An 11,911-nucleotide genomic window follows, 5' to 3' on the forward strand; every position below is an offset into this window, starting at 1 on the left:
CTCCTCTTTTTCCATGCTGAAGGTGCTCACTTGATGTGCTGGGTTTCAAGACATGCAAAGGGCTCCACCTGTTTCTTGTCCTGGCAGCTGTGCAAGACCATGAGCTCTTTAAGTACAGAGTAATGCCTCGCCATTGGTAGGATTCTCACCAGTAGGCTGGGAAGCTGCCTGGCTTACTGGGGAAGCTTGCAAGATACCTTGTAACGTGGCACTGCCTCGTGCAATCCATGCCTTGCCTGGCATCCAGGTGCTCCCTCTCCTCCCTGACAAGGAGCTGCCTCATTGTCCCCTTCCCCGCCGCCACAGTTAGATTTCCTTCCAGATATCCGCTGATAGGATTCGAGTGGAGATGATGTTCATGCTGGTTAAGTCCAGAGGTTTGCTTCCTACGGCTTTGCGCTCCTTGCCCAGTGCTCCTCAAAGAGCTCTCTAAAGCTCAGCTCTGAACTCGTTTCACTGGAGAAGTGCCCTTTCTATCGCTACTTAACTGAAGGTCCCCACTTTTCCCAGGGGCTTTCCGTGGTGCTTTGTGCTGGGCACAAAACATGAGAGCCAGTGGATCGGCCTCAGGGTCATGGCGGGGAAATCATTCCTCTGCTGCGAGGGTGGGAGAGGGTCCCCTCCCAGAACTTGGGGTCCAGTCAGATCAGACTACCATGCGCAGTCCTGGCTGTGGGGAGGTCAGGAGCTGGACTCGTGCTGCTTCTAACAGGCCTTAGTGCCAATCCCTGGGTGAGCAGAACCAGCCGTTTAAAGGAAATAACCTGGTTTTGCAGCCAACAAAACTTTTCTGATTTCTTTCTTGCTCCACACCTTCCTTCTCCTTTCTTCCTCACAGGAGCAAGAGAGTAAGGAGCAAGAGGAGCAAGGGTTTTGGGATACCCTCTATGTTTCAGTAGCAGAACATTGAAGAAGTGATCCTGGAGCCATTGCCCCACACACATCAAGCCGTGCTGGTCTGGCTCACAAGGCAGAAGTCGAGGGCTGCTCGACACCACAGGCTCCTTGGATTTGCCTGCCCCCGGAGAGAATCACAAGAAGAGGAGCCAGATCCAGTTCCTCACCCGCCGCTGGTCTCCTGCATGGGCATGTGCTAGCTGGTTCATCCAGCTGGGCTGCTGCTGCATGAGCAACGTGGGATTCTCGTGGCCAACACAAGGACAACGGGATGCAGATCATCATCCCGCAGGACCCCGATGCTTCAGCCAGCAGCTGGGTAGCCGGAGAGGAGCGCTTGGGAAGCCTCTGCTGACCGACAGCCCTCAGGTGTCCGTGGTGGCCTTCTCAAAGATGCTGTGGGTAAATGCGGGACGAGGGTAGGGACAGTCAGTGGACACCACTTACTGCAAGCCAGGGATGCTAGTGCTCACGTACGGGTTTGAGGCTGCACATCTACCTGGGACGAGTATCAGTCTTGGTCCCCAAGGCCTCGGCTGGGAGCAAGTGCCACCATCACGGGTAGGACAGCACAGGACGCAGCTGAGCCGCAGCTGCCAGGGTAACGGGCCACAAATGTCCCATTGCCAGCAGCGGCAAGGACTGGCTATTTTATTCCAGATTCAGTAACTCAGCTGCCTGCCTGTTCCCATCCCTGGCAGGTGCTCGGCATACATGGCCCCCAGAGCGTTCATCCTAATAATTCGATGGGGTTTTGTCTGACACGGGTGGGAGCAGGGCTGATCTTCAGCTGTGATCTCCGCTCTCCTCTCTCTGTTGCTGCCCCTGCACCACATGCAGGGACACCTGCGAGGTGCCTCAGCCTATGTTCCACATGTCCAGGCTGGCTTTAAATGAAAAAGTTGAAGCTCTAGGAGTAGTCTGGCTGCCCAGAGCTCAGTGTGGGCTACTCTGCCCCGCTCTCGACAGGTAGGCGAGCTTGCTCCGAGCCCCCCACTGCCACGGCCAGGCTGCTCTCCTGTGCAGCCGCTTAAAAGCTGACTGGGGGATCTTGGGAAACCCCTTCTGCAGCAGGAGGGCTTATGGAGCTTCCCTTTCCTTCCCAGTCACTGGTAAAGAGCAGTGATGGAGGCAGGAGTCCGGCTGGAATGTGACCTCTGCTGTGTGAATGTGACCGGCATGTGACCCCTGCTGCCTTCTCCGTACCCACGCTGGGATGAACTGGGTAGCTGGCTCAGGGCTCTGTGGTCCATCACTTGGGCTCTTGCATCTCTGCAAGGGCAAACCTGACCTTGCGCTCACTCGGTGGTCAAGCGTCCACTGGGTGTGTGACATCTCCAGCCTCCTCGCTGCAGATGCTGCGCTCCTCTGCAGGCTTTGCTTTTCCACCCTCCTGGGGGTAAGAAGGGGGGGGTCTTTTCCAGGAGGCCCTGAGAGCAAGCACAAGGAGAGGCTTTATGCAAGATCACAGCAAGATATTCGGGTCTGCCTCCTCACAACATGTGAAGGTTAACGGCAGGCTCTCTGCTTTCCACCGCTAATGACAGAAAGTGCTATGTGAGTGAGAGAGAGCCTAATTAGGGATTAATGAGAAAGGAGCCTGTGGTTTTATTATCCATTGGACATGAGTGCTGTGGATGAGCAAGAGAGGTTGCATTAGCTGCTTCATGCTGCGTCCTTCCAGCAGGAAAGTCCTTAGCAGACTTTCTGCCTCATTTAAGGCTGGGAGGTAGAGGAGAATGTTGTGGACAAGGAGCGGTGGGGCTTGGTGTCCTCTGCTGCAGGCTGGGACAGACCCCAGACCTGTGGCCCCACCAGTGGAGCGCAGACCTTGGGGCAAAGGCAGTTTGGGCTCTGCTGTCGGGTCTGCCACCGACCAGTGGCGTGTGTCAGGCACCTCCTGCTTCCCAGGTGGTTCAGCAGGACAGGGGACATCTCCTGGGGATGCGCTGCTGCTGGGGACACACACCACACCATGCCACCGGCCATTATTGCGGGTGAAAAGAGGCTCCAGCTCCCTGAGAGGCCGTTTGGTCACAGCTGTCCCTTTTCCTCAGCCTGATGCCTGGTGGCAAGGCCACAGCACATCAGGAGAGGGGTGGTCCGGGAGCAAAAGCTCAGCTATTTGCTTCTGTGGAGGCCGGAGCAGAGCCCCCTGCTTTGGGACCAGCCCTCTGCCCCGCTCTAGCCTGGAGCTGGAAGTGGGGGACACTGACGAGTGGAAGGGATCGAATTGTTGGCTGTTAGATAAAGACAGGAGTAAAACCAGGGAGGTTAAATACCTAATCTTTAATTAGCTTTCTCATCCTTAGCCGTTGCATAAAAGCTATTAAAGTTATTACAGGGCACGCTGGATGCTTGCACAGCAGGAACAACAAATATAGGTGGAACGGCCCGTGTCATAAATATCACTCAAGCTGTCTCAACAGCCCTCCTTGCCATCGCGACGCTGCTCGCAGCCAGCCTGGCTGAGCAATGCCAAACTGATGGCAAGTGGTGCGTGCATTTAATGGGAACGGCTACTTCTCTTTCTAGATAATACGAGGCTTGCATCGGTTTATGATTAGCAGATCCCGGAACGTTTCTCCGGGAGAGAAACCTCCTGACGTGGGGCAGACATGGTTTCGCTGGGTCCTCTCCATGGGGCTCTTGCTGCAAGCGCCGCAAGGAACCAGAGGCCAGGGGTGAAAAATCACTGCGCAAAACCCCCACTTCTGAATGCATTTGTCGAGTCTATTAATAAGTGCTTCATACTGTACTTTGAATGATTTATTTAATGATTACTCTGCACTTCGCCACTCAGCCGTTGCAGTCATATCTAGGTCCTGAAGTTATCAGATGTTCGTTTTGTAAGATCGCAGCCTGACGCTACTGATGTCTTGCTGTTTGATACTGAGATGTCTTTATTCCCAAGCACACGGACTTTTTAAGGCTTCTGTGTTGACAAAGCACGCCGTGAGGTGCTTTTGTTGCTCAGTTAACCAAACCAGGTGCCTTTTCCAGGGGCAGACCATTGCCCCCTCTAGGCATAAAGTCCTTTGGTTGCCCCTAGTCTGCCAAATGCTCTGCCACAGCCCGTCAGGAAATGAACCCGGCTTTTAGCTAGGTCTCTCCAAATCCTAATCCTCCTGTCCCATCCCGCTCTGCCGCGTCTCCTCCAGCAGAAAGGAGGATTAGAAAGGAGGACCTTACCCCACACACTGACGGCGGTGAGCAGAGCGGAGAGGTCGTGCTGAACCTGGAGTACTTCCAGGGCCACCGAACCTCACTGAGTCACTCGTTAAGTCGATAGAGCAGGAAGTCATCGAAAATAGAAGACAGTGGAAATAAAACAAATAACAAGGCATCCGTTCACACTCTTGGCAGAGGCGTTTCGGTTCCCGGTCCCCTGCGTGCCCGCGGGGAGGACAGCCACTGCTTATTAGACAGGTTATGCAATTGAAGTGGTCTATATTTATCAGGAGTGCACGGCATACACACCTTGAGGGTCAGATGCCCGGCAGTTTGGAGAACATTAGCTCCCCTAATGAATCAGCAGGGAGAAGGACCTAAAAATACAACTTGGCTGCAGAAGGGCATCATCGAGTTGCTCGGGGAGCCAAGGTCAGGAGGCCCTGATGTGCCGTTCTGGGGTTGCGATGCTATCCTCAGATGCTCATCGCCTCTGAAAAGGCAGGATCCATGCTGTGCTGAGCTTCCTTTCAAACTTCTGCTGGGGTGTTGGACATTGAACCAGTGCCTAGAGGAGGAGAAAGACAACTCGATCCATGCCATAACCACCGTGTTGTAAAGTCAACCTCCTTTTTGGGCCGTTCTTCCTCTGAGCTTGGCAATTCCAGACTGGCGCTGGTCCAGCTCCTGCAGGCAAGGTGCTGGGCTTACCTGCCTGCTCTGGGTTTCAGCTCTGTGACTTAGAGCGTCCTTCGTGTAAGGAGCATAAAGGCTGGAGATGGCCCAGGCTGCAGGTTTCTCGCTTCCCGTGTGAGGGCATCAGCCATACAGAAGGCAAGCGATGGCTTTCTAAGCCTGCGTAGGTGTTATCAGTGCGCCAGGCCCTTTCCATCCTCCTTTCTGGATGGGTAGGGATGGAGAGGGTAGGGCCGGAGAGAACCACCCCATTGCTCCACACAGGGTGGGGAATCCACCTCCAGGGTGTGGGATGGCATCCAGGCAGTGCTCAGGCAAAGCGATGTCAGCAGCCAGTGGCTTGGCAGGCAGCAGGTCTTTCACAAATTCATCCTCTTTCAGCCAGGCTGTGCCCACCGCACCCCAGTGCTGCGCTGGTCTGCGCTGGGAGAACACCCGGGTGACGTTTCTGCTACGTGGAGGGGGGAAACTGGAACACGAGTGGGATGTGGCCTCCTTTATAGGGTGTAGTACCACTACAAATGACTGATTTCATTCAGGGGTCAGGGCAGCCCTTGGCTGGTACCAAACATGGAGGCTGGTCTGCACCACCTGTGCTGAGCTCTGCTGCGGGTGCTGGTGGGTCACGTGTGTCATTGCCTTCTCCTCGGCCTGGGGTTGTCGTGACACTTTGTAGGTGCCTGTCTGTCAGTGTGCTCAGCTGCCCAGGCCTCTGCAGCCAGCTGGGGCTTCCTCACGCCAGGCAGAAGTCAGCTCCCAGGAGCCATCTGAGGACAGATCTTATTTGGGGGTGTTGCTGAGGAGGTTATGAGAACGGCTACATCAGATTCACCTTGGAGCTGAAAGCCAACATGTATCCACCTCTCCCTTTTGCTCAGAGATCCTGCTGTATCCTCCTGCCAAGGGAACAGGAGGAGACTTTGTCACCCTCCTGCAAATTCTGAGACCTGAGGAGGGCTCCTGAAAGGTAAAAGAAGAAAAAGCCCCCACATACACCAAAACCGGGGGACGGCTTGTCTCCATAATGCTCGAAGACCAGCCTGCAGGAGCGGCAGAGCCACCCCACGCTCCCCCCACTGCCAGTGGAGCAGGGGAGCTCCACGCCACCAGCAGTGGCCCACGGTCACCCCGCGTCAGGCTGGAGATAATGAGGTGAGCAGCCAGCTGGAGGGGTGTTACTGCCGATTTGCATGATTAACGATGGTTAATGAGAGCTTTTTTCTTGGGAAACTGGAACAAGTGGGAGGAAATCGCAGATAGTCTCTGTTTTCTTGGTTTCTACTACTATCAGTGAATTTGTTTGCCTGCAGTGCCCAGGAGCACAGCTCAGTACCTTGGCTTACCCAGAGCAGTGTAGGCAAAGAGTGGTCCTTACCCTACAGGCCCTATGCTGTGTTTGCGCAGTGTCCATACGTGCCATTCACCTTTTTAAGATCTTAAATATTGTGCCTCGGACCAAATTGTGCCTTCCTGTAGAACCGATGGAGGACCTGCCCGCCAGAGGCAGAGAGCAGAGCCTGGCCACGCAGCCTGTCCCACAAGGCTGACGATCACCCCCATGGCTGTGCATCCCTGTCACATCCCCAGTAACGTCTCTGGTCCTTGGCTTCACGCGGTTCAGCAGCCCACCCCACGCAAGGGCCAGGCCGCCCATGCTAAAGGTGGCCCAGATGGGCACGTTCGGCTCCACGTGAAATACAATAAAACTATCGAGGGGTAAATTGCACAGAGGCATTGAGTTAGTGACCCATCGCCGCCAAGGTCGATGTGCCTCTCGGTGGGGTTTGTAGAGGGCTGGTACCAATTCAAGTAACATAATCCCAGGGGCTCACTCTGACCCACCCGGAGCATTCACGCTTTGTTATGGTTTGGAAAAGCTTGGTCCGAAAGTGCTTTCTCGTTGCTGTTTTTGCGTGTTTCTGAAGAACAGCTCTCTCCCGTGAATGTCAGGGTGGAGGTTACCTGCAGCAGCAGTAGAGCTTCCCGACTGCTACAGCTAGTATTAATTAAGCCTTGAAAGGAGGATCCTGCTGAGTGGCGGGCCGAGGAGCAGCAGTGTCTTGGGGGTGGTGGGGGCGGAGAGAAGAGGGGTCTGGCAGTTCAGGGGCTGCCCCAGGACAGAGGAAGGCAGGCAGGTGCAGGCACCGTGTCCGTGCTCCACGTAGAGCTCTGGAGGTGTCGGGCACAAGCTGGGATCTGCTTCCCACCGGAACCACTTCTGGTGCCAGTCTGGAGATGCTAGCAGCCCTGATCAGGAGGACAGGCCCCTGCAGAAGGACTGGGAGGACACCACCAGTGGTCACGTCCATGCTGTGGGCCCAGGATACTGGGTAAGGCATCTGTCTGTGTTGCAGTCACGCATAGTCTCACTCCCCCCCTTCAGCATAAACCTTGGAGGTTCTAACATAAGCCACGGGAGGATGTTCCTCCCACCACGCTTTTATTTCTGTTTCTCTGTGGGGTCTCTGTGATCACTGCAGAGTCTACTTATGCCACTAGTGGCACTGGATGACTCCTTCTGGGCTCTCACAGGCCAAGCACCTGGGTGCCAGCTCCCCTCTGCTCCCAGCAGTGTCACCAGCTGAGGCTCGGAGACCCAACCCAGTACCACCCCATGGATGCACTGGTCAGCCCCGGCCTCTCTGGGATGAAGCTCTGTCCCACAGCGACCAAGGAAAAAGACAAATATAGCTGCGGGGCCGGTCTGCCCACTGCATATTTCCTGAGCAAGGTAATTTATTTGAAAGAGCTGGTTCTGGCAGAGATCTTTGCACACATTTTCCTGCTCCCCTCAGTCCTCCCTACAGATACTCAGCTGCCACAGCAGCTCCTCCTTCCCCGACCCCACATCTCCTGGATGCGCTCTCCTGAAGCGGCTCAGAAATTGGTTTTTATTTTTAAACCCCGGGACACAAAATCCCTACCTTTATCATTCGCCTGCAGTCCCAGCAGCTCCACGTAGCCTCATCAAGCCACTGCTGATCATCAAACGAAGCTGACAGACGCAATGGGCAGGGGGAGATGCGGCCACCCGGCGTGCCCGCAGCTGGTCCCGGCTCCCTACGGCTGCAAAACGCTGGGGGGGACTCTCCCTGGAGCAGGGGGGAGAAGGGCGGTTGGGAGCCCAGAGGAATGGTGAGCTTCTGCCTTCCCCCGGCAAGGTGGGGGCCGGTGGCCGCGAGGACCGAGTTCTCCCCAGCCCCGCGGGATTTTCTACTGACAAACGATAATAATAACAACTCCTTAAAGGGGTTTAATGGGATGGAAAAATGGCTAACTGGATTATGGGCCGTGCAATTTTATTGTCCTCTTTGGAGACGCTATTTAAATAATCCTTTTCTTTATTTATTTTTAACCTCTGTAGCCCACGCCGTGAGCGAGGATGTCTCCAGAGGAAGAGGACCACCAGCCTTTGGTCGGCTGGGTGGGAGGAGATGTCCATGGGCAATCAATTTGTGTGGCAGCCTGATCCCCAGACCAGGGCTGCTTCTAATGAAGATCTGGGGAAAGGGACGGATCGTGCAGGGATATTGCTGCAGGCCCCTGTCCAGAGCAAAAACTGCTCTCATTCGGCTGTAAGTGCCTGGACGTTCAGAAGTGTTTGGACTTGATGCGTTGAGCTTGTGGTTTGGTTGGGACTAGCTCCCCGTTGGTTTCTCCAGCCACCAAACTTGCTACAGAGTCTCCCAATGGACAGGCCATGTTGCATTTTGGAAGAAAACGTGCAAAGCCCAGTACGCGCAAAGTGGGAATCGCGACGGGAAACGCTACGGCGATCTCAGTGATGGGAGTGTGTTTGTAGGCAGAAATCAGGCCTGTGCTGCGGTGACAGGAGAAAACGCGGTCGCTGGTGCTCGTTCTGGGGCCAGGATCCTGCTTTCTGGAATATACTAGAGCTGGGCCTGCAGCAAAATTACAGCTTGACAAGGATGCTCAGGAGTCCCTGCTGGGGAACGCTTCACCCTGGGACAGGCACCAGCTGATACATAAATTAACTTTACACACACATACACACACAGAGCTTTCAGAAAAGGCTTACACTGGGCTCTGTAATTGCACAAAGTTTTAGTACAGCTTCTGTCTTGACTAAATTTCTTCAGGCATTGCTAATTAAATTGAATTTACTGGGATGACAGGCGCCTTTCTCGTCTCACCCGCAGCTGTTGCAACTGCTGCTTGGGCTCCAGCGCTGCCTGTTCCCTCTTTGGACTCTGCCCGTGACGGGCTCAGCCTTGTGCAGGGACCTGCTGTGGGACCCCCCGGCTCCCCTGGGTGTGCCCGGGCTCGGGAACACTGCCTGGGTCCCTCTCCCGGCGTAAGAACCCAGGGGCAAACCAGGGCTCAGCCCAGCCTGGGTTTTACTTCTGCAAATAACTCGAGTGGCCACAGACTGGTCTGGAGGTCCCTCATCGTCCTCCTGTCCATGCCCGGTGGAGAGAGTTCGTGATAGATGTTAGATGCTGCTGGAAGATGTAGAATTTAAATGAATTGCCCTTCCTTCTCAGTAATAAAAATGTTTCTCCCCTAAGAGTCCCTTGATTAATTGATCCGGCAATTGACAAATCAAGGATGGGAATGCATAAAATCCAATAGAAACAGATGAAAATAGCATTATGTACCATCTGATGCAGTCAGCGATGTCACACAACGGAATGACTGCAGAAAAATAGGGCCTTGAGCTGGAAGGAGCCTTCATTAAGATGTGGCAAGGGTATTATTAAGTAAAAGAACATTGATTTTGTTTGAAAGATTTGGCCAGCCGTATTAAATATAATCTCAGTAATGTGATCTCGGTAGTTGCTTTAAATGTCAGCCTCACTTGGCTACATCTGCTTGCTGGGCTTGCTGCTCTGAGATGAAAATGAAAACTTCATTCTCCATCCCCCATTGTACTCCATTAGCAGCTTGATAGGCTGTGCCCACACGGGGAAAAATTAGCATATGGGTTTCCTATAGGGAATAAACTATGCCAGAAAGGCCCGTGTCTATAAAACATATGTGACGGTAACAAAACAAGTAATTTACGAAGACAGAAGCAGCCAACACACAGGATATTTCAAAGCCAGAAATCACTTTAAACTCTGGGCTTTTGTGTGAGGCTCGAACACCGGGCCAAATTCTGCTAAATAATTTTTTTTCCTGGTTCCCAGATGTCCAGCTCCAGTGACAGCAATGCCTGCACAGGGCTGCCACGGGTGCCTGGCGGCTAGCTGGAGGGAGAGGTGGCACTCAGCGATGCCCCCCCCATAGCCCATCAGAGAAGTGGATGCTTCAAGTCTGGGGAAAAACACCACTGAACTCACAACCGTCCAGCACGGTCGACGCGAGGGCCCTCACCCAGGTGGGTGTTCCCACAGCAAAATGGCTCACGACACTACTGGTCCCAATTGGAAAGAGCGGGCAAGGTCCCAAAGAGGCATGAACACCTCATCCCCCAAACCTCAGAGGAGTTGAGGATAGCATCCCCTGGGGCACAGTGTGGGGTGGAGGAGAAGAGGAGGAGGAGGATCTCTGCAGACATGAAGCCAAAACCCAGCAATACATAGTTTGAGCGCTGGATTTCCGCCTGCCAGGGAGCCCCGCAGTCAGAAATCCAGCACAGCAAACGCAAGAGGCGCTCCCATTGCCCGAGACAGATAAAAACTTTGACCAAATCCTTGCCCCTGTCTGCCTGAGCCTGAGGCACCTACTCTGCTCCCGCAGGAGATCTCCAGCCCTGCATTCTCCCTCCAAGGCCCTGGGATGAGAGTAGAAGCCTGCGGACAGTGATGGAAACAAGGGGTTCCGCCACCACCAGGAGGGACTGTGGGCTCAAAAATAGCTAGGAAAATGTCCATAGGACCACAGCGAGAGTTTGGACGCAGTTATTCCCGCATTGCCCCCGGGTGCAGCGGACAGGGCGTGGGCAGCAGTGCGGAGAGCAGGTGGCTGAGCACATCGGTGGCGCAGCTCTGCTGAGGGAGCACGACAAAAGGCAGCCAAACCATTTCCTTGCGAATCAGAAGTGTCCAGCCACAGCTGAAGGCACCGAGCCACTTGACTGTAATGGAGTCAATTTTCTCCTTCAAAGTGCAGCACATAAACCTTTTTATAGCCATGCGCCAACAGAGCTATTTCCTGTCCCGTCCACCCCCCGCCACCAGCTGTTGAAAGCCATTTCTGTGGCTCCCTCTCCAAGCCTTCGTCGCCCGCTTTGAGCGCCTGGGAGATGAAAGGCAAAGAAATAGAAAGCCACCGCTCTGCTCTGACACTGCTATGGGGTCGGGAAGGAGTCCCCTGTAGGTGGGGGCTGGCCAGGGGACGGGGATGGGGAGCAGCCGTGGGCAAAGGCTCGCCCCGTGTCCCCCCCGTGACATGAGGTCTGCTCCGTGCGTCGCTTGCGGTGGTGGGGCCACAGCAAGAAGGAGCTGGTGGTGAGCAGAACAGCAGGGGAGCGCCTTGCCCCAGGATGCTGAGGGCACCAAAAGCCTCATACTGCTTTTTCCAAGGGAAAAATGGGCACAATGGCAGAAGAAAGCTCTGTGAAGAGCAAGTTAACACACAGAAAACATCTCTGGTGCTGGGCTCCTCAGCGATGTGTTGCTGGAGAAGTGTAGGGTTTGTGAGCAAGAAAAAAAGGCTCTTTTCAGTGGTGCCCAGTGACAGGACAAGGGGCAATGGGCACAAACTTGAGCATAGGAAGTTCCACCTAAACATGAGGAGGAACTTCTTTACCCTGAGGGTGGCAGAGCACCGGCACAGGCTGCCCAGAGAGGTGGTGGAGTCTCCGTCTCTGGAGACATTCCAACCCCGCCTGGACACGTTCCTGTGCCACCTGCTCTGGGTGACCCTGCTCTGGCAGGGGGCTGGACCAGATGATCTCCAGACATCCCTTCCAACCCCTACCATTCTGTGATTCTGTGAAGAACCCTTGTGGTTTTGCCCTAATTCTGTTCTCCTCCTAATAGCTGCTTTTCAGGTAACGGCCTGCACGGACGTTTGCTCTGACCAGCTTCTACCTGGCCTGTGTGGAAACCTAATGATCCTTCTTTAGGTCCGTTGACTGCTTTTTCCATGTCTGTTGCAACTGTGAAACAAGAAACGAGATATAATCACCTTGTAAAGATCATCCTCCGGGCTTTTGCTTTGCCCCCATGTAACTGTGATC

The 11,911-nt window shown here is 54.4% G+C and overlaps 1 long non-coding RNA gene across 1 annotated transcript; it reads left to right on the plus strand.

Moving 5' to 3' along the window:
- The first annotated feature begins 762 nt into the window (after positions 1–762).
- LOC128907731 (uncharacterized) lies at positions 763–11,095 on the plus strand. Its single transcript, XR_008465715.1, has 5 exons — positions 763–1,299; positions 5,643–5,916; positions 7,297–7,495; positions 8,129–8,339; positions 9,915–11,095. It is a non-coding gene; the product is annotated as an uncharacterized LOC128907731 (long non-coding RNA).
- Positions 11,096–11,911: the final 816 nt, after the last annotated feature.

This window comes from Rissa tridactyla, chromosome 3 (assembly GCF_028500815.1).
Source record: "Rissa tridactyla isolate bRisTri1 chromosome 3, bRisTri1.patW.cur.20221130, whole genome shotgun sequence".
NCBI lineage: Eukaryota > Metazoa > Chordata > Aves > Charadriiformes > Laridae > Rissa > Rissa tridactyla.